Consider the following 22,901-nt stretch of genomic DNA (forward strand, 5'->3'; position numbering starts at 1 on the left):
AATGATGGAACATGCTGTGTGAGATAGATTTGCTCAGTGACCCTCTTCGTAACACTAATGTTCATTACTAGCTAATGTGAAACTTTGAAGTTCCCCAGATGGTGTTGGTTGTTATTATTCATGCTCACTGTTCAAGCTTCATGACCTGTAAATAATATTCTAAACTGTGTTGTTTTCAAAGCTGAAAGTAGGGGAGCCCCGCCTTTTCAAATTTTCAAGTGTCAGTTTCACTGGCTCTTTTAAATACATAGCAACACTGTTGCAGGCGAGCAAATTGTGTTTACTGTTTCAGTGCCTTATTTATTTATGGGATAGTCACAGTAAACTGAATGACTTTAATTATTCCATGTTGGATGGTGGCACAAATCTGCACTCGCAGAGAGCGAGAGTGTGCAAACACCAGAGCATGTAAACATTAATAAACGTTAGTGCACCAGCAAGCCCACTATAAAGTAAAGGCGACGCATGAATACAGTCAATAAGCGTGACAAAACTGAAACGATGAGAAGATTTAAAAAATGTAATTCCAGGTCACATACATTTTAATCTTTAGGCAGGAGGAAAAGAGAATACAACTATTAAATCCCCTCTGTGCTCTAAATACTCCACAGGCTATACACTAATACACTCTTAAATGAACAGTTTCAAGCTGAAGAGCACCAAGTTCCAAAAAAGAAGCATAAATTACAAAGATGACCTTTAATTTCAGAGAAGACGTAATAGGTTAAATGTATCAAGTTAAATATACCTATTTATTGAGTCATATTGCTCTGATGCTGATGTTCATGAATCATTAATCCTAAGACAAGACTTAATTACCAATGTCAGTGTGGAAGAAACAACACCAGCAATAATATCATGGCGAAAACTACATATGTCATTGTCAGCTAGTAAGGATAAATGAGCACACATTACGCTGCTAAGAGGTATTTTTAGTTTATAATAACATCAGGCCTGGGCTTTGCTTAATTTGCCTAATAGAAATAGGATTTCCGCTGAATGTGAGACCCTCCTGTTAAATGTGCCAGCCAAATTTAAGTAGACCAAGTATGCATATTTGGATTTTTCTAAAGAGGATAAAGGTTGAGAGTCAGCTCTCGTTTCTTATCAGGGTTTGCTGGTCATGCTATCTGCCACTATCTTGGTCCCATTCTGGCCTGTTAAATGGATTACTGTTAAATCTGTTATGTTTTGGGTGGCATATTTAGCTTATCACTTGCTGTGAATTTGAGCCGTTGAATTTCTCCGCATAGTAATTTGGATGAATAAAAGAGTCTCTTTAGTATGCAGTATGATGGCTATTAGACTAGCATTACACCTCAGGAATCAGAAAGAGAGCTACTGATCCTGACTGATCCTGTGCTCAGGGCTGGCCTCTGCTGCCAGCACAATGATTCATTCCCTCATAAGCTACATTTATGCAAAGGATAATATCTGAAGATATAAATCCAGATTCAGTATATTTAAACCTGCAATATTTCTTGCAAAGGCCAAACTCTGTTACAGCTTTAACTGTATAGCCAGAGTTTTACCTGTGTTTTATTGGCTTTCCAAACAAATTAGCTGCTTTTTAACAGACAGCATGTAGTCTGTAAATCTGGTAATTCTGCTTTATAGAATCCTGAACCTGAACAAATTATTCTTCCAGTAAAAATAATTACTCTTTTTTTTTTTATTCATTGCAATCCTCCTTTTCATTTTTGTTTCCTCTCTTCTTTGTTTAAACATCTAACTTGCAATACAATTTAAAGTCTTTATAGCTTTTATCAGCTTTTATCAGAGATGGGTGTTACAATGCATGTGCACATCAATCACTTCAGCTGAAATTCCAATGCAATGACAGAAACACCTGCAGGAAAAATTGCTATTCCAACACTGGCTTCCAACACTGGCTACAGCTAACCTGCTAACCCCTCCTCCCAAAAGGAAGATGAACTTAAAACATGAAAGACAGTGTGACAACATGTCAATATTGCATAAGCATACTTACAGAAGTATTATCCCTTGCTTTCCATTCTTTTCTTGGGTGGGTAAGCTGCTGCATTTTAACTAACTACACTTTACTGCAATATAGGGAGTATATTTGCTGTAGTGGTTGGATAAGTTGAGTAGATGATGAAACAAAGAGGCGTGTTACGAAGCTAGATTACTGGGTTAGTGAGGTATCTTGAGCTTTCAGTTTTTAGTGTCACACAAGTGGCTCTTTTTACCTAGTTATGTCATCATAGCAACTTATGCTGAACACATAACCTTGTCTTGAGGAGTTTTTGTGTTCAGAGTTCTGCTTTAACTGTGGTTTGAAGCACCACATTTCACTTTGCTTGCTTGTTTGTTTGGTGTATTTGCAGTGAAGATTCTCTGTTGAAGGAATTATAGATATATACCTGTAGAGGCTTACACTCTACTGGTACCAAATGTGTGAGAGAGTCGGAGGAATTCACATGTCATTTATGCAGAAAATAAATGTTTTTAATGGTTGATCTTAACAGATCTGTCTATTTATGGGCTTATATTACTAATAATTAAACTGGCCAAAAACAAATATCTCACATGAGTGCACTGACGTATCAAAAATGTATGTATCAGAACTGAAATTTGCAGCTTTCATGTTAGAAATAAATGCTAGAATGAACAGCATACAAAATAAATATACCAATTATAGATTAATACTTTCTGCAAAATTGCTCTCTTGACTGGGTTTCTCTTTGTATTTTCATAATATGAAACACGCTTCATAATATACAGTGTAATTTGTTCGTTGGTTAGCCTGCTGTTAACTGTACTGAGAAGGTCAGCTGGCTGCAACTAGGGGTAATTTCTTCTCATTTTTATATAGGGTGTGAAGTGCTAGTATAGTGAGAGGTGGAGGGGAAGGGCTGTATTTTCAGAATAAATTAGGTTTTTTGTTTTTGTTTTGGGCCAGAAGTTCCATTCTAGCTTCTTGCCCATGGGATCATTAGTAATGTATGGCAAAGGCAGAAAAAGAATACAACAGGCTATTTAATAATAGAAAATACTCCTTTCAAACAAAACATATTTACTATACTGTGGTCTCAAGCTACTCCTTATTTCTTAATATTTTACTGGGAGAATGCAAAATAAATGAAAACAGTCTGAATTCTCTTAGGCAAGATGTTTTGTTCTTTAAGTAGTTGTTAGGAAAAGTTCTCCAAGATTCTTGAAGGATGTTCAGAGATCTTTGGATGTTGGCTGCCTTTTGTTTTCTGACAAGATGAACTGCATGAATAATGTTGAGGTCTGGGCTCTGGGGAGGCCAATCAATAACTGACAGGTGTCATTCTCAGAAATGAACCTGTTGCAAATCAGACACTTTCCAGATGGTATTGCATGGTTGATCATGCAGTACCATAAACCAGCTGTTCTTCACTAAAACATCCAAGGTGTACTCTCAGTAGCAGACGAACAATACAAGAACCACCAAGACTGAAGATGGAGCGATACTGGAAGAGCATATAGGAGGATGCAACAATGACAATAATGCTCAGTGGCTAGTGGATGTAAGAGTGGACCACAGCAGCCATCCTGAGCAGGATACAGTAACCATCAAAGTAGCAGACATCCAAGAAAACGGTCCTGACATGATCATCACCTACTGGCAAAAGAAGCTAACTGCACTTCATGAGCATCTGGCAGCACAAACAAACAAGCTACTAATGGATGAAATGCACCCGCAATGGCTAACTGAATGGCTATCCCCAGGCTGGCTATGCAAAGATACCCCTGAGACAATTCAGCACATAACAACGGGCTGCAAGACGCTAGCAGCCAGGGCATATCTAAATCCATAAATGGCTGGCAGAGTATACAGCAACATCTTTGCCCAGTACGACCTACAAGTCCTGAGGTCAAAATAGGATATGCCCCTAAGGTTGGTTGAGAACGACCAAGCTAAGATCCTGTGGGACTTCCAGATATAGATGGACAAACTGGTGATGGCTAACCAACCGGGCATAGTAATGGTGGACAAGCAGAGGAAGGAGGCCATATTATACCAAGTGATAGTGACCTAACATAACATAAGAAGCTCAAGAAATACCTAGAAATACCAAGGGCTGAGACAAGGGCTAGAGAAGATGTGGAGGATGAAGGAAACAGTAGTCTCCATGGTAACTGAAGCACTCGGAGCAGTGACCTCCAAGCTGGGCAAAGTGGCTCAAGCAGATCCCAGGAAGCTCCCAGGGCTCTGGTAGAGGACCCGAGCTTGAATGATAGGACCGCCCATATGTATGTGTACTCATTAATCTGTTTTACAGATTCACAGATTAATGCATGTGGAATGAATTTAATGCTTTCAGTGGATAAAAAAAAATAAAACAAAAAAGCCTATATTTTTAATCAGAATTGTAGTCAAAATTGAGAAAAAGAGAAAAAAAAATATTAAGAAGAGACACAGCTGAATGCATTGGAAGTCTGTTTCCAAAGGATGAACGGTGATTTTCCAAAATGGTTTTCCAAAACATATTGTGGTGACAGACATATCGCTGCCTCAACTGTGTTGACACGTAACATTTTTGTGTATTTATCATACCTCGTTGGACATTTTGGCCATCGGGCACTCTGACACATTCTGTGTCAATGTTTGTAACAACATACCAGATATGTTTATTTAACAACAACTGCTCATTATCTTAGTGAAGCTAACGGAGAAGCCACAGTAAATAACACGCCTCTGAAAATTTGCATGATCAAATGTGCAGCAGAGTGACAGACAAAGCAGGACTGAATTGTTTGTTTAAACTACAGTATAATGCCTGTTAAGGCCTGTGAGCTGAACCACACCAGTGATTTGGTGAGTTGTATTTGTTCAGTCATTTCATTGTAAACTAAATGAATCTATTTGCTTTCCAGCTCACAGATTCTCCATTTAATATGTCCGACCATCTGTTATAAGAAACATGGCTGATTTCAATCTCTTCATGTTCATAAAGGAGAAAGCGCAAACAATTAGCCTCATATTTCCCATTCATCCATCCATTGTCTATACTCAACATCCTCTGTCAAGATGCAGCATTGGTCAAAAGGCACCGAAAACTCAGGACAGGTCAGCAGTCCTTTACAGACTAACACAATTTCACACTCACATTCACACATCTGGGAAATTCAGTGGATGCAGTCAACTTGACCTGCATGTCTTTGGACTGCAAGAGGATGTTGGAGCACCCAGAGGAAAAGCTGTGTGAAGTCAACTCAAGTTTATTTGTACAACCCCAATATCACATAAAACGTCTCAATGGGCTTAACAGGCTCACAACAGCAACAGTTACCCAACCAAGCCCAAACTCCCAAAGACAAGAAAAAAACAAGTAAAAGGTAACCATCAAAGGAAAAAAAGAAGAACCCTTATGAGAAGAGAACGAGATATTCTCCTTCCTCTGACAGCTGGCATAAAAAAGTGCTGTATTATAGAAAATGGCAGGACAGAATTTAGATTTAATAGAAACAGAAATGAATAAAATAGGTAACATGCAAATACCACTCAGAGAGCTTCACAGTCATTAGAGAGCCGACATGTGGATATGATTTTTGCAGCCCTTTCAGGTAAGTGGCTACTAAATCATTAACACCTTCTGGTAAAAGACTATAATTGTAAACTACACTGACCCTAACTATGGTTAGTGGTTATTCATTTGCGTCATCAGGCATACTTTTAAAGTCTAAAGATTTTTTACAACAGGGAAAGTGTTCGTCATTGTAGACCAAAATGACTGAAGATTACAAAACAGTAATGGGTAAATGTTCCGGTCTCAGCAGGGGACATATTTTGCAAAAGTGACTTCAAAAAGTGTAAATTTTGAGTACAAAAAGATGTTTGTGGGAGCAAGTTTAGCTCTCAGGGTAAGAATGCAAGCTTGAGTCTGATCTGAGGCTCTTGGTTCACCTCACTCTCTTCCCATATTCCTGTCCACTATTTAGACAAAACTGGCCCAAAAATTATATATACATTTTTTAAATGGATGTTTAGAGCTATTGGAGATTATGTATCGGAATTTCAGGAGCAAGACCACGCCTCCAAACACGCTCCTTCCGGTTGTCATTGTTAAGGTTCAAAATTGAGGAGGGAGAGTACAAACCACCCTTGGTCCAGAAGCTCTTGGTCCAACAATGATTTTAATGAATACACACGTGTGGGAAGACAACTCTGTACGCCGACAGCAAGTAGTCTTTCGACTTAATCAAAGCATAAACAGATATTTTATAGCATCAGGGTTTGATTTACTGACGCCCCTTCATGCGTCACAGATGCATTTTATACATAGATCAGATCAACACCACAATGACTTTTAACCCAGAAGATCATCTTCTATTTTCATGGCTGGTACTTTCCGTTCTTGTCTTAAAGTGAATTGTTCCTCTTTCTTGCCGAGACATGACTAATCTCTCCTCTAAATAAATCTAACTCATGTGTGTGTGTGTGTTGACCTCACATGCTCTTTGTGTCACCTCTTCACCTACTAACTGTCTGTGTCTCGTCCTCAAATGCTCTTTCTCAATTCACCTGTTGCACTTCTGACCTTTTACCAGACCAGAGGCTCACTGAGACTATGTGTATGTCTTCTACTAAATAAATGTTTTAACCAAGAACCTCTACTTAAAACCTTAATATAAAATGACCTGATATAAGTGTTTTGTAAGCATGTATTGCAATTCCTTCTATGGCTCCAAGTCACTTGCACAATAGATTGTCCGGACATCGCGCCAAACAAAGCTTCCAACCCCCAATTAATTGACCGAGCTCCAACTCTTTAATAAGCACAGATATGCATTGTGTATAAAATAGTTATAACTGCATCTGAAATACAAAATTAACATCATCATAAACATCTTAAGGCCATCTTAAAGCTATCTGTTACATTGTTAAAGCCTCGTCTTAGCCTGCTGCTCAAAATAACTTTCACTTCTGCAAAACTCTCCAAGCCTGTTTCCTGTCCTGTTACTTTTAGCCTTTCTGAAAGACACACACTGTTCAACCCCTGAATGCAATATAAACTCCAGATTATATTATTAATGCAATGGTAATAATGATGATTATTTAACAATAGCAGTAAAATAATTTCCCTGCTCCACATCATCTATATAGGTTCCCCCAGTTCTGCAAGCTGTTCATTCTCGTTTACGTGCCCCACCCTCTCTCCCTAGTGAAATTTAAATTACATTTCAAATGAAGGGCAAGTTATCTGTTTGGCTAGCAAACTAGTGGTGAAAAGTGGTGAAAAACTCTAACCAGCTTTCAGTGCTCTTTATATGCTGTAAAGCCTCCTCTTGCTTATCATCCATTGTGTACAGAGATCCATCTAGGCTATGCATCTGTCTAGAGTTATGCTGCATCTGTGCCTCATAATTAGCCAAAAACTGCAAGAAATAGTTAATAAAGTTCATTTGATCATTTTGGGTTCTAGCATGAGAAAGGCCTTTGGTTGGCTGAAATATGATTTATAAAATTTGAATTTTGATGGCAGGGCACATGCTCTTATTGTAATCCCTTGCAATTTAGCAGTATTTTTAATGAAATATTAAACCTTAGCATAATTTCTAAAGTGATATGTTTGCATCAGTTTTACAAATTTAATATCTTTGAGCACAGAAGAGAGAGTCCATAAAAAATAACCCCATAGGTTGTTTGTCCAAGTTCCTTATTATGACCCACAGTTACATTTTATTGTGTCAAAGCCTACTTGTGGGTATAGTAATTATGTTGAGAGCAAAGGAGAGAGCTGTTATAAAGAGCTACATTTCAAATGTTGGCACATCAAGTTAAATCAATAGCTTGACAAAACATTGAACTTTAACACTCGAAGTGGCTGTTCATTTTCTGCTTCAAAGCTGTAGCTTTATTCTGTTTACCAAGACCACGGCATGACCTTATCTATCTATTTATTATTATAACAAGGATGAGACCAGTATTATGAAACCTATGGTGCTTATCAAAGAAAGGGACAAAAACCCATTTGGATATTCAGTTTGGAGAACCAGTTGGCAGAAAGAAGATACACATTCGTTCTGTTTATAGGATTGAAGAACAAAGTGCAGGAAAAGATCTGACTCATGGATTTAAGACCAAGCTTTGAATAATACCTCTGCTTAAGCAACTAAACCCCAAATTTCCTGCAAAGCATCTATTGTGTTTGTGTGCTAGATAAAAGTGCATAAAACGAAGTGCTGTGTGAATTTAGTCTAAAATTGCTTTGAGTACTCAGTAAGAGTTGAAAAGCACTATATGCATCAATTTAAGCAAAAACTTGCTTGAATAAATTTCTTATTCTTCCTAAGACAGCAAAGTATAATGCACACGATAAACATGTATTATTATATATTTTTTAAATGAAGATTTCATGTATCCTTCATTTTTACAGAGCCATAGATATACTAATATTATTATATACAAGTATACAGTTACATATTATATAAACCCATTATATTAATATACTAATTTATATATAGAAGTGTTTATGTACATTATAATATTATGTTCAGCTGTTGAATGCAAAACCCCTTTGCATTAGATACAAATACTTCCTTTGACCTACTTATCTTACTGCAGCACTGTTTAATTTATTCCTCCCTTCCTTAATTTTCCTCAAGTATTCCATCTACATTTATTTATTTAAGCCATTTAACATGACTCAAGGAATTACAACTCCTAACACATTAAATATAATGCGCAATGATGCAAGAGACACAGGAATGAACTGATTTTCTCAAGTCAGATCTGAACTTTGTGCTTTATGTCACTGTAGTGCAATCTTCTTTCTCGTGTGCAGCTTAATTTGACATTGATTTTTAAGCTTATTCATTATGTGACGGAGCTGTAGGCACAGCTAAATCAAACAAACTAGGTTCTGTCTTGACATATATGATCAGAGCTTGGGAGGCCAGACACTAGATGGATGAAAGGCAAAGCATCAGTGGTGTCCTGATGTAATGGTGTGAGCATATTTATACTGCATGTATTAACACATTACACACCTGTAATATTCTCTTTTATTTAAAAATAAAACATATGTGCAGTTACTGAAAAAATAACTTTCCAGCTTTCCTTTCATCTCACCGTGGAAGACCCATAGGAATTTTGCAATTATGCAGGCTGTCAGGTACAGTTCAGGCCACGTGGATACATCTGCAGAATAATTGAGATGCCCTTATATGGAGCCCTGTGGATGTCAGCTGCTCCAGATCTACAAATATCATGAGTATTCAAATGCGTCAAAGAGCACCAGAGAATGACAACTTACTACAAATTGAAAGTTTAATGGCCAAGCATTGTGATGCAGTTAGAAATTGACATCAAATTGTCCGGGCTCCCCATGGATCACTCTGACTGAGAGTAAAATACAGAAAAGACAAATATCTCTGAAAGGGATTCTTCTTCCTTATTTATCTGAAAGCGCAAAATGAGCTGACAGAGTTAGCCATTAGCTCAAATTACACTCAGGTCTCTTCAAAGAATCACAGCTACTTAATACAAAAGGCTGATGTATCACAATATTGTCGGGATTGTTTTAGTAGTCAGCTCTGGAAAAGATCTACAGCTCTCATCTGAGAGAAGACACTTTTCCAACAAAGCATGTCTAATTTGAAATAGAATGAAGGGAGGGGGAGAGATTTCAATGAGCCAGGAAATGTAATGCATCTGGCCCAGCACCTTTGATGGCAGTCTATCAGCTGCAATATGAATGTGAGGATTTGTGTGGCCATTCATGTGTCATGCTCTCCAGCTGAGAAAGAACGCAGCTTTTATATTACATGGGTTAGCACTTCTACAGAGATCACCTCGGACCTGCTGGACATTTTCCCTCCATATCCTCTCCCGCATTGTCACTGCTGTGCTGAGTGAAGTCAAACAAATATCACCTAGATTATCCAGATGAGAGAGGAAATAGCAAATATAATCTTTGATATTTGAGTCGGTTAAGAGCCGTCATGATGTCATCAGGTGGCAAATTATGTATTTTTTTCATGGTCAGTAAATAGTAGACTCATTTGTAGACATGGTAACAGCACCAAAGTTGATTTAACAAGAAAAATATGGGATTATTTTCTGGTTCAAAATAGCACATTAAAATGAAGCAAATGACACTAATTCACATGTTAGAAGATAATTCTGCCTAATACTTCTTAGTACACTGAGTTATATGAGAATATTAATATCATTCTTTTGTCAGTGCCGTTGATCTGTAGCTATGAGCCACAATCAGCTAAAGCTAACACAAACCTCAGTCTCTGATAAAGACATGCTAACTGGTGTAACTTTTTTGCACCACGGACCAGTTTAATGTCAAACAATATTTTCACGGACCGGCCTTTAGGATGTCGCGGATAAATACAACAAAATAAAATGATTTGACCAAGACAAAAACTGTGGTATTTTGTAAATATAATACTAAACACAAATTCACTGTGTAACTGTTAGCAGCGTCCTCCTGAAATGCACCAACAACATTGAGAGTAACATCCTCCTCTCTGCCCCTTAATGCTCTCTGGTCGCTATGGTAACACGTAAATATTTCTTTCAAAATAAGACACGCAACTACAAAACAGAGTTAAAACCCTGAAAACCCCAGAAACCATAAATTTCAAACCCAAGACTCAACTCTCGCAGCCTGGTACCAAACGACTCATGGACCGATACCGGGGACCACTATTTAAAGAAACTTTGCAAAATATGTATTCTTACATAACATGTGTTGTATTGCAGTCAGCATACTGACTACAACTGTAGCAATCATTTTAAAGTCTCTTTGGGCTGAAAAGACTCATGTCCTCATTAAGATAGTGATTTATGAGCGTGTGTGGTAATGTGAATGTAATGTAACGAACAGTGTACCAAATTACTGTCTTGGAGATCAATTAATTACTCCCAATGATGTCATGTTTAATGTGTAATACTTTATTTTTGAGTAATGACCATTGTATAGCTTAAGAATATTCACTTTATCAGAAAAGTTCTCAAATTTTCAGGGACAGTTCATAATTAAAAGCTATTGCACCCGAGTTAGCTTGCTGCTAATTTGAACCTGTCGAGAATAATTCAAGTTCTGTGCAAAGATTACGAAATCCACACATTCTAATAGAAAGCCTCTTCAAGCTCTAATAGCTTCTTTTGTACTTGCTTGAAATTACCTTTCAAGCAAGTACCTTACCTCACAGACAGAAAAGGGAATTGGGATAGACCAAGCATTCAGACATGATGGCTGCAATCTGGCAATTCAGGAGTGCAAATGTCAAAGGGCGTTTTGGTGCAGTGAAGAGCATGCAGGGGCCGGAGCTTCTCGAACAAGCAGCATAGCCACTCACCAGTAGTGGGAAATAGAGGACATCTTGCCAGGGTTATGACTTCAAACATGTAACAGCCTCAGCAGCTTCAGGCCAAGGGAACAGATTGCTCCAATTACAGCAAGCCTCACGCACCAGATTCCCCTTGACACATGCAACGGTCTATTGGAGTGGACTTAGGGTAGTGGCATGTTGCTCTGGAGCACTGGGGGCCCACATATCCCAATGCCAATCTGTATTCTGTTTGAACCCGCACACATCTCCTTTTAGCCCTGCTTTCGTTTCAGATTCTGTTCATACTGGCTGTTTTTGGCTGCCAGCACAGGTGATTGGCACCTTCTTGCTGAATTTATAACAAAATCAATTCTCTAACAGCATCCCTGAGCACATCAATCTAAGAAAGATGCTTTCTACCCCCTCATTTTCAGCTTCACAGGCTCAGAGTGGTTATAGATGAATCCCTCTGTATACTCATATCGGCTCTGAGTGCTGTGGCAGTGCACGACTTTAATTGGCAGCATCAAGTAATGCACAACATGTTAGGAGCTAGCAGCATTGGGAATCACCTTGTTAATTGAGGGCCGCAGTTGAGAGATTGACTAATTGATCAAGGCCTTTACAAGAGGTAGATAATTCATGGCGGCAACAGTGCAAGGGGAGGAGCCTTGTCAGTGATGATTCATGTGTCTCTTGGAGGAGAGTTGGTCTCCATGGTCTCTTTTGTTCAGCAGGCCCAGTTTGAAGGGGATTGTATCATCAGCACTGCCTCATAGCTGCTTGCTTCGCCCTCTAAATCAGAATTAAAAAAGGTGAGGCAGGTGTTGATAGGTTGCCACAAATGATACAGTGTTGTATGTCTGTATGCTTCCCCAGATGGTTGCTGCACTCCCTGAGCACCATCAAGATACAGGGAAGATGTATGGTCCTGTTGTAATGAAAGCATGAAGGGACCTCAAGTCACAGAGGAAATGTCTCCATCACACAGGTAGGAAGGCAATCATGCCCTTGTGTACTGTACTCTGGGAAAAAAATGTGGCAACAATGCCAAGCATATAAATTGAAAAAGAGGCAGAAAAACCTCCGATCTTCAACCTTGAACTGAGTTGTGATTTAAATATTAGCTTGTCTGAAGGCGCTTGTGTTCTCCTGTTAGAATATGCACACAAATGTATGTGTGGCAGGGTGGATCAGTGGTACTGCGGTGCACTGGTTAGGGCTGTCACTCTAACAGCAACAAAGTCCTGGGTTTGAATCTGCTGGTCGGTGTTTGCATACTCGTTAGGTTAACTGGTGATTCTAAAATTTGCCTTAAGTGTGAATAGTTGTCGGTTTGTCTGTGGTAGCCCAGTGACTGCCTTTGAAACCATGAATTGAAGAAACTGGATAGACAGAACAATAAATGTATGGTAAGAACTCAATGAGATTTATGAATGCAGAGCAAATGTGGGAATGACAACAGTAGGGGCAATGGAAGATAATATTTTAAGAAAAAGTATGGATTATTGGGGGTGCATGTTGGAAAATATGATATTCTATATTCATCTTTTATTGTCAAGTAGCTGTAGAAAGCTTGAATAGAATAGAATAGACAGACATAGATATAGAATAGCATAGAATTATTGACTAACAACAAACTACTGACTTGTTGTCAGTCATTAATGTTCTGTTTGATTCATCCTGATAAGTCACAGCTATTGAATCGTTACAGGGGTAATACAATCTACACAGTTACAATCTAAGAGTCTACTATTCTTGTACCTGTAAACATAAAAAAAGAAAAAAAGAAGACAAGAAAATAGAAACAAATAAATGGCTGGCAGATATCTTCATCTGGGGTGTTTACTCTGAAAAACTGTTAATATTGTATTATTTAACATGTAATTCATGATATACTAAACGTGCTTAGTAAACTATCCCTTGTATTTATTTCAGGATTTATTACATGTTTTGTTGACATTAGGAAAAATATTGAAAAACAGCTTTACCAGCCTTATCTATTGAGGTGCAATCATTTTATGAATGAATCACTGGGGAAATACATTTTGACAGAAGAAGAAATCAGATCTGCTGCTGTTTTTCTCTCTCTCTCTCTCGCTGGTTTGAGATAGTTGTGAGATATGCATCATTCTTCTTCTCATCCAACAGCCTCTGCTATTTATATTTTCTCCCAGAGTCGAAGTCATCATGCACTTCCAGCACAAATCAAGCAGGGTTGGAGGGTCTCCAAATTTAATTTTGTGAGAGTGTCTCAGGAGAATTCAAATAAAATAGATTTTTTGCACAGTGGTAATTTAGGCAAGATTAAGATAACAGTAACTTGGTGCTTGCTGCTAAAATTGTAGACAGAGCCTGAATGTACTATCAATTTATTTTTTTAAATATGTTGTTTATATTTTCTGAGTATTTAGATTTGTTTTCACTGCAATAAGTAGATGCGTATGTATAAATGTACAGGCATATATGCATGTATTAACTCATGCATGTGTTTTATATTCTTTATGTAAAATTAATATCAATATTTTTATATGGATAAATTTAATTTACTGATGTAAGATTATCATAATGATTGCAGTGACCACACAGGCATATCATGCATGTATAAATACAAAAAATGGCATTTAATGCTGGCAAAATGTAATACAGCTATATTTTACCTTGTATTTTTATCCTCCTATTGTTCACATCATTATATTTCAATATAATACAGGGTTTAATTATATTTTCCCCTTTTCTAATTTGGGAGAAGAGTCATAAACTGCACTGAAAAATGAAATAAAGTGAACAGCTTGAATTATTTCCATGATTTCACACAGACTCTGCAAATATGCAATATTACCATAATGAATCCCAATATTTCTATGTTTTACTTAGCATTACCATCAGGATTAGAGAAGCATATCAAGGGAGAGGCTTGAGTGTGAGACTTTAATCTGTCTAAGTTAAAACATAACCTAGTGAGGCTTGCCAAGTTTGCCTGGAGTCAGTGAACTGCCAAAGCGTTCACATCCTACAAGCAGAGGATTCATCACATGCTTTCAACTGCAGAAAATATGAAAAACAAAAAAATCCTTCCAGTGGCCAGACAGGCAATCAAAGGTTTCTTCCTGCTCATATTTTAAGTTTCGTTTTGTTTTTTATAAATAAAGTCAATAAAGTGCAATAGTCAGAGCTGCTGGTAATACTGACTTCTGAATTATTAAACTATTTTGATGTATATTTTAAAAAAGCACCAGTTTACTAATACGCAGTATTCTTTGATGGGCAGTTAAAATGACTTTGAATTCAATAAGTTTTTGCTTTTTTAATTGTCAAAGTCAAAAAGACAATCAAATGAAAACGAATTAAATTGCAGCCCAGTGGCTATGCAGGACAGATCCCCCCTCAGGGCAAATCTTCTCAGAACTAACATAGAAAGCTTATGAATTGCTCTGAGTTTGATTTCAAATGAAATGTAAGAAGCTTACAGAGGACAAGACGCCTTCAGCCAGTTCATCTGTGTGGTGTTCTTTCAGACATTTCACTGATCCCTCTTTGAGAAAATTTGACAAAGAGAATAAGAGTAACACATTTGTCAAATTATCTAATTAAGGATTAAAGAAAATGTAAAGTCTAACCCACCTGCCTATGGAGCAGTAGAGGATGTGCATCCTGTTTGCCAGTCCATCACAGACTAATACAGAGAAGCTGACAAACACTGACACTCAAGACAGTGCTGAGTTCACACCTGCTGGTCATTTGGGACCTTGCACTTTCTACCTGTGGCTGTGTTGGTTTTCTCCAAGTGCTCTAGTATCCTCCCAGAATCCAAAGACATACATTAGTTTAGCCACTGCTGCTGCCCAACAAATCTGACAAGGCGAGAAAATGTGCAAAAGTGCTTTATCATATTTTATGTCAACTAACGTAAAACACAGAAGTTGTGGATGGTTGGATAATCTGACATTTCGAAAGACCAGTGCTACAGCCATTTCCAACAAAGCTGCAGTTTCCAAGGTTACCAGAAATGTAGCTTTGTAGGACTTGAGAATAGATCATAATTTCTCTTGGATGAGGAGCAAAAAGAAGAAGAAACACTTGTAATAGGAAATCTGTGAAAGTCTGCTGTGTCGGGTGGGGGGGAAAAGGTGGAGGGAAGCTGGGAACAACTGGCCACATTTTGTCTGCGCTCTCCTAACTATCCCTGAATAAGACAATAAAAGCAATATAAAGGACTGCATCTAGACACTCACACTGGCACAACGTGTACATTAAATGGGTTTTCAAGCGCAGCTGCTCAAAAAGAAGCAGTTTTCTAATATGGAAATTTTTCGCTGTATATTTCAGCACGATAACCCCGGACATCCAGCTCATTCATATTAAAGATTCAAAGAGGTCAGTGTGTCACAATGTGAACACTGAACTTGGATGATGGATCAGTACCCATTTGACAGCAGGATGTGATAAGAGCCCCTGGGTATGCTCAGAGTTGTTTCTGTGTATTTGTTCATCAGAGAGGCAGGTGGTTGAAGAACTGAATCGCTTTCCTCTGCTTTATTTGTGTTTTTGTTCCGGCTCCCACACAACATATAATGCAAGGAAATTAATATTTTTGCAATCTGAGCAGGATGTTGAATGATGCTGATTATAAAAAATGATTACAGCGATGCAGATGAATAAACGGAGGCTTTCCTCTCATATAAAGCATCTCTTTCACGCATGCAAACCCAAAGTGAAATAATCCATCAACACTTCTGCTTTCCTAAATCAATACAATGTGACAACATTTCTACACAGTTACAACCAGGACTATTGGGACAAAGAACACCGCTCTGTCACTGAATCTGCCATGATACATTTTCCTCTCTTCCTCCTTATTTACCGAGGCAGTTGTTTGTGACAGAGACGGTGGCAGGTCACAGGTGCCATGAAAATTAACCATCTTCTTCCCTTCACTGCAAACAAGTGTGAACATTTACCCTCCCTTATACTGAAATAGAACTTTGTGGATGCATTCTCCCGAAGCATTAGGTTTCCGCTTGTGCACAAATGAAGAATAGACTCCTCTTCACAAGTGGAGGTGACTGCTAACCCAGTTGAAGCAGGTAATGTGTGCCAAGGTCAGACATCCACAACTTTTATTTGTTCACAAACCACCAAAAGGCATTGTTGACTTGGTGCATGCACTGTTAAGGAGTCTCTGAGTGCATGTATTTTCAATTCTGAGTGCCTTTCTGATCTTCTGTAACCTTTTTCTAACACGAAGAAAAGGATAAGGGATGTTTCTGGAACCTGTAATAGGTACAAAAAGCATTCTCCTGTTTTACACGGAGACACACAGGAATAAGCGACTGTGCATCACAGTTTTGGTCTTTGGATGGAATTTGTTTTTTAATTTCCAACTTTAATTTTGCCAAATGCAAAACAGGAGAAAGCAGAAAAGATTAAATACTTTGTTAATATAACTGGATGCATTCAAGTCGCGGTTGAAAATGAGCAGAATTCTACGAGTTCTCAATTGAAAATGATCTGTTGACTGCATGGGTCAACCATAATATTCATAAACCTGAATAAAATCATTGTTCTGTGCGTTGAAAAGCGTGAAGCGATGAAAAAGATTTTGAGAGTTTTCTGTGGTGTACATAGCTATTTTTTTCCTCTTTGTCTTGACTCGCTTTTGAAGTCTTAATCTCTGTTCTACAGCCTCTCTCTCTAATGTTGGGGGTGTCGTTCATAAATCTGACCTGATGAAAAACCTTTGGAGTCAAGAATTGTCAACAAAGAAAGCATGACATACGCAACTATCTCTGTTTCCTCTTTGCATACTAAATTGTTAAGCCGTGAAGGAGGAGCACTTTGCTGCCACAACACTGCTCTCTGCTGGTAAATGAACTCCTTGTGTTGGACTGACCTTTGAACATTTGCAGGCTAGAATAAGGAGAGATTAAGGAGTCGAGGTTGTATTTGTTCAAGAAAACGGCTTAAAGCTGCAAAAGAGGTACGATTTCCGGGCAGAAAAAGCAAAAACCTCCTGAAATCATTCCAGTCCTTCAACTCTTCATTGTTAACCTGTTATTAAAAATGCATATTATTCACATTTGCATATGTATGCACTGAGAGCAATCAATCAAACCAGTGTCATTAACGTCTTTTTTCTCTGTAGCTCAGAAATGCAGTACATCAGACATGCACTGTAGAACATAGGCAAATGTGTTGTCCTCATTTACAGATTATCCACATTGTGACTTGAAGATTTAAAGGCTGCATAGCAGTGGCAGTTTTACTAATGACTCGTAGGCTCTCCAGCTGCAGGGGCCTCCAAGACATTTGGAGTAATATCACTTTGTTCAGATGCTACGGTTGTATGTATGAGCTCTACACCAGCACCTTGTCAGAAGCTAAGAATTTCCTGCAGAACCCCTGGAGGTGACCACCCACCTCGTTTTAGCCTTGTTAAAGAACCAAAGGGAAATCATATTTCAAGATGATACCCTTTCTCTTCATATATACTATGCTTATTACTGCATCCAAGAAAGATCAAAGCTACCTAAACTACCCTCAGAGCTTGCAGCCCACTGAAGATTTTTCACAGTACTAGAATAACGAGGAGAAGACTGCTTCCACTTTTATCTCCACCTTGCTTACCAAGTGAGTCATATTTGTCAGAAGTGAATCTTTTTGGCCAGAAGTGCCATGCTCTTCTTAGAAATGCACCGAGGGAAGAGTTGAAAAAGGGGGGGGATTTTTCAAGCAGGCAAACACATTCAGTGTCATTATTTTTTTCTATTCCAATGAAAGGTTGAAACGGTATATTTCCCCACCGCCTGGTATTGATTTGCGTATAAGCATCACCCCAAGTTTCCATCAATAATCAAACATGACCAGTATCAAGTGGTGACTGAGGAAGCAGAGTAACCTGGGGACTTTCCCCCTTTCTGTCTACCCTGAAACAGCTGTTTGAGCTCTAATTAAAGGGAAGTAGCAGGTGTCACCTGAGCCCCAACTGCAGGAGCACACCTGGTTGCATTAATTTGATCCAAAGTGGTTTTGGCGGACTGTCTGCACTCTAGCGTCCCACAGAAAGCCAGTGGAACTGAGCACCTATTTGGAGCATGTGGGCTAGAGCGCTTCGCTAACACTGCTTTGTGGAGGTATGCCAAGCTGGCAAGCCCATGTCTTCGCAGTGACCCAGGGGACGGCTCTGTCATCCCTGCCTCTGACTTACCAGGAACATCTGTAAGTGAGCAGCCCTGCAACGCTGACCTGTAGTCACACTGAGCTGACGGCCGGGTGTGCCAGAGATAATTGTCTGTGGAAACCTCCCCGAGGCTGTAAAGGCAGCTTGTTTCAGATCTCCTGATGATTTCACAGGACATTTAACTTTACACCTCTCATTTGTTACCTCTCCAGGGCATTTCCAAATATCCATTACCAGGTTTCCAAGGAATGTAGCAACCCTTAACCTCTGCTAGCTTTTATGTATGCATAAATTGCCTTGGGGATAAATGTGACACTGAATTTGGTAGTTGTGACATGATGTGTTTTCCTGTGCAAGGTTAAGCAAACAGGTGACCTCTAAAACTGAGCAGTGACAAAAAAAATACTCATTGTGAAATTACAGATGCAATATTGTGTGATTTCTCTGACACTTGAATTGCCTGATGAAATTTACATGACCTCAGAATGAAGCTGCAGCGCTTCAAATGGGTACTGCCTCAGGTCATGCTGCACTCTCTGTGGCAACAATTTCTTTGTGCCATGACAATACATTAATTTCATGAGTCAACAGGCTACGACTGGCAGTTTGTGTCAAGCTAAACAGTGTTTAATTGGATTCTGATCCATGGCAACACCACCGGAGGCTTGTTTCAATCTTCCTTTTTTTTTTCAGCAGCACCTGGAGCGTAATGGTGGTGATTACATCCCTCCTGTGGTGCCTCGGTGGTTCTACCCTCACGGCCTCTGGGAATATGCTGCTGACAGTCACGGTCCATGCTGCCCTGCTGCCCTGTTTGACTGCTGGCAAACCCTGAGCTGCTGCTGCTGAGATTTTTTGTTGTACCACTGCTGAGACAAGCCCAGGTTCAAAGGGAATTATGATAATACAAACCAAATTAATTGTTTACTGCACAAACCCGGGCACAGCTGAGATTCCAAACAATGTATCAGGAAAGCCTCCTACTTGCAGAGGCATAAAATTAAAACTGTTTACTTGGAAAGAAATTGAATTAAATAAAGCTACTTGGAGAGCACTTTTATGAAATGAAATCATTCAACTTGACCAAAAGAGGAAACGGATATAGAGTACGTGTATTATTATTACGTTATTATATTAGATAATATAATATAAATCTGGTGGTAATGTAATTCAGAAAAATTTAGGTGCTGAAATATGTTATAAGGGACTAAGAACACTATAAAATAATTTAACTTTTTAGGAAAAGTGGAGTAACTTTAAAAAAAAACAAAAAAAAAACTGAAGTGTCAGAAACAGTTGTTTACAAATCAGTCTTACCAAAAGGATCTGGAGCTTTAGATCACATTGTCATTTTCCTTGGTAAATCCTGTATCTTCATCTGCAAATGAAGATCATATAAGATGACTTGAACCTCAACAGAGCTCCTGCAGTCTTTCTAAAATTATTTGACTTATCAGTTGTTTCTTGAAAAGAAGACTACAAATCCAAGGAAACTGCAAGCCGAGAACTGCCCACAGGGTTGTTGTTGAATTGGTTCAGACTCTGTTGTGCTCTGAGGAGTTGTTTTTGTTTTGCATCTGTGTGATTGGTTCATGTCGCTCTGGGCATTATGAAAGGTTGTGCATAAGTTAAACGCATCCTCTAGGAAGCTCAAATGAATAAATGGATGTGTCCTGTTGTGGTTCAGGTTGCTAGTCTTACCGATACAATGATTATGTCATTTTAATGCTTCCAGATTCAGCAACCAAAAAATGTGTTAAAAAAATAAAACTAAATAGTTAATAGCACATTTTCTATGGTTTACGCTTTACTAACGGTGGTATATTCCCCTGCTTAAAAGAACCACTGCCATTGGGGGATGTTGTTGCCATGGAGAGCATGCTTGGTCTTCAAAGACGTTAAGTTAGGTGGCGCTACCAGATGTCTCCTTTATATGGAACTGCACAAATATATGGAGACACTGTATATCATTTTGGGCAGCTTTGAAGGGAATTCACTTTTCTAAAATCTGGATTTTACCCAAACCACGTGAAGAAAACAGGGAAGGCATTTAACTGTAGTCAGATTCAGGTTACCGTGTGTTTTGATGCCAATGCTGGAACAGAGAAAGCCACTGATCAATCTGGAAGCATCAAAATGACATAATCATTGTATTGGTAAGACTAGCAACTTGAATCACAACAGGACACATCCATTTATTCATTTGAGCTTCCTAGAGGATGCATTTAACTTATGCACAACCTTTCATAATGGGAAATATAGTTTTTGTTATAGTTTTTTGTTTTCTGTTTTGCATAAGGGGAGATATATTGCAATGTGCAGTGTGTGTGTGATAATTGGTTAAAAAATGCTGAAACAGGCGTGCAAATCTTTTGGCTACAGGATTATTAAGACTATCACACGATGCCATGACAACACACTTGAGTTGCCTTTTGTGCTTTTTGGAGTGAAGGTGTTGTACAAGTTGTTTCAAATAAAATATATGTTTCCTTAACGTGCTAAATGACAATGTGACCTGCATAGTTATTATTTATTTTGTTTTAATTTTTTAAAGTTAAATTGCTAAGCTGTTCCACATTGTCCACAGAAACAGTCTTTGCCCTAAATTTAATTGTTAGGATGAGCAACATGCTGTTGGTTTTACTGACATGTATGTGTTAGATTACATATCGGTGGACTCACTAGCTGAAATCAAGAAATCTTTTCAAATCAGGTGTAAAAAAAATATTTAGAAATTAAATTCCAAGATATTTTCTGAATGGCACGCTCTAACTAGGCCCTGGGAGGAACAGAGTCATGGGCCTTTCCTTCTACATAAAGAAGAGAAAGGTTGCTGACCCCTGTCGATGAAGTGTTGGAAGGACGGCCTGCACATGAAGTCAGTGCTGTGAGCACAGGGAGGAACAACAGTGCTGGGCCTCTGACCTTCAGCCCTGTGCTGTCTTACAACCAGAGTCAGACACATCTGAATAATACATCGACCTCTCCTGCTGGGACCACCCTCACTGCTCACACAAGCAGAGGTTCAGAAACACATCATTCACATCCACAGTGTAAGGTTTGTGTCCCTCGACATCCTACACAATAGTGAGCAGAGCTGAGGTTTGGTCCAATATTTATTGCCTATAGGAACTTATCCGATTGAGTGGCTTTTTTTTAAAAATCTTCGATGCTTGTTGGCATATTACTTTATTTTTTTAAACCTTTAACATTATTACAAAAGGTCATTGTTTTAGGCAATTGTGCACAAGTATCTTGTCAAGCACTCAAATACTGATTTTCTTTATTCTTTTAAATTTGTAATTACCTGTTTTTGCAATTAGTCCTTTTAATTTTAATTTTAATTTTTTTGGGAAAAGCTTAAAAAGCATAAAAGAACACAAAGCCTTTTTTGGCTGTCACAGTAATTTCTCACCTCCATGCAGGAGGTGAACAAAAGATCGAGCAATGAGGATTCTGCTGTTTACACTGTGAGAATGAATAGAAACATCTGAAACATTTTAAAATCCCCCGTGATTCCTGGAAAGCCACGCTGTCTCTCTCTTGTTTCCATCTGCTTTACATACAAGAGCGGCTGTGCAGTTTGCACTGAGAGAATATTTGAATTTCATAGAGTGTTTGACATTTGATAATAGTGCACTGTGTTTATAGATTCTACACTTCCCTGCCGAAGGTTTCCTATCATGCTTGTTCAGGCTACATACCCCCTAAAAAAGCAATATAACTGCCCTGCCCCTCCAAATATCTCTGTGTGACATCAAAAAGACAAATCCAATTATGGTTTCACTTGAGCTGATAAATATCAATCATCCTTCTTGGAATATCTGTGTTTACATAAATCGTTTCGAGCAGTGGGAGCAATTAAAAGGGAGGAAAAACAAATAGTTGTGTGCTGTCATTTAATGTGACAAAAGAGCTGGGGTCTCACTGCAAGACAGTCTATTGACTGGACTCTGTCATTTCACCTGTTAAGCCAAATTTATAATTGTATGTAAATGAGGTGGTGCTGTCACCAGAGCGCTGTTTCATTTTAACTGAGCTTCAGAGCATCTGGTTAATCATCTAAAAAGACAGAAATGAGACAGACACAGGTTTTAAATAGCCAGTAGTCTGAGAGGTTGTGAGCAAAAATGTGTGTGTAGGAGTAGGATATGCGTGGGAGTGTGTATGCTTGGCAGGAAACTGGCAGCACATGACAAACAAACAGGGGTGTGCAGTGCGCCAGCTTGACTTGGAGAAGGGGAGGGTGGGGGGGTCGCAAAGTCCAAGGACTTAGCAAAGTACCATTTAATTCAATGCCATCCTGCCTTTGCAGTGGGACTGTAACCTCACGGGTTAGAGGAAGTGCAGATGCTGCCACCATCTACTGGACCACAAAGGGAATCCCAGTTTCTGCCTTTTGAGAAGGAAAAGAAAAGGCTTAAGTTCTTGAAAA

The sequence above is a fragment of the Maylandia zebra genome, linkage group LG4 (genome assembly GCF_041146795.1).
Source record: "Maylandia zebra isolate NMK-2024a linkage group LG4, Mzebra_GT3a, whole genome shotgun sequence".
NCBI classification, from domain to species: Eukaryota; Metazoa; Chordata; class Actinopteri; order Cichliformes; family Cichlidae; genus Maylandia; species Maylandia zebra.